Source organism: Lupinus angustifolius, chromosome LG20 (genome assembly GCF_001865875.1).
Source record: "Lupinus angustifolius cultivar Tanjil chromosome LG20, LupAngTanjil_v1.0, whole genome shotgun sequence".
NCBI classification, from domain to species: Eukaryota; Viridiplantae; Streptophyta; class Magnoliopsida; order Fabales; family Fabaceae; genus Lupinus; species Lupinus angustifolius.
This window is the reverse complement of record NC_032028.1, coordinates 11,160,447-11,161,568: the sequence shown is the minus strand read 5'-3', so window position 1 is coordinate 11,161,568 and position 1,122 is coordinate 11,160,447.

Here is a 1,122-nt window from a genome sequence, read left to right as displayed (position 1 = left end):
CAACACTCAATGAAATAGAAGTAAGAACAAATGTTAATTGAATGTAAAAGGACATAACCCCAATCCTAGAAACAAAGAGAATTACTCACTCATGATGGAGAAGAGAATCCCAAATTATAAACTAGAGAATTGTAATGTAAAGTGTAAAGTGTTTGAGAGAGAATCCTCATTTATCCTAATTACAAAATATTGGCTAAGCCCAACAAAACAAATCTAAAAAATAGGAATAGAATATAATATCCACGACTTCTTTTCGCCCTTCATTTGGTCTTGGCATAGCCTCAACACCAAATTTCATATTCTTGCACCAAATCTCTACTCTTGTTAGATTCAACCCATCCAAACTGCACAACATAGCCAAAAACATCCGCTCAACCCGAACAAAGAGAAATAAAAGCTAAATACAATTCTAAAGTCCTAATTATGTCATAAAATATAAATTAAATGTAATACAAATGTAGCAGAGTTTCACACTCATCAAATTCCCTCAAACTTATCTCTTGCTTGTCCTCAAGCAATTATTATGTCTAACTTTCTCTATCATGCGTGAATAATGATATATAAACCATGACCCAAAATAACAAGCAACCTCATGTTAGTTTTTAAACAATCCATACATCAAGACAAGACAATCATAAACAAATTTAATTGAAGCTAAGTCTTTGAGTCATAACAACTGCATGAATCAGGGTCACTCTTCTCTCACCACTCTCATGTGTTTAAAGGTTATAATATTTTAGTTAAATTTCATGAAAGTACATTACCATAGGCTTGATTATCGACCAAATCGCCACTAACTGTATTTGAATGCATGCAAAAATGAGGAGGTCCTTAAATGGTTGCAATGAGGCCAAGGTGAATGATTTAAGATGGGATAAACAAAGGAATGATACTTAAAAAGGCTTATAAATATTTCCCAAAATATTTAAAATTTTTAGACATCTAATTGAAGCATTGAGATTATTTTAATAAGTCTTACTTCATCATATGATCCTTTTCAATCAACCGTTCTTTTTACAATATACTTTTTCAATCCTTTTTCCTTTAGTATACTTTGTATTAATTTTTTTCAATTTTTTTTATTCATTCTTAATATTTTTTCCTAAAAGAGAAAGGGTGAAT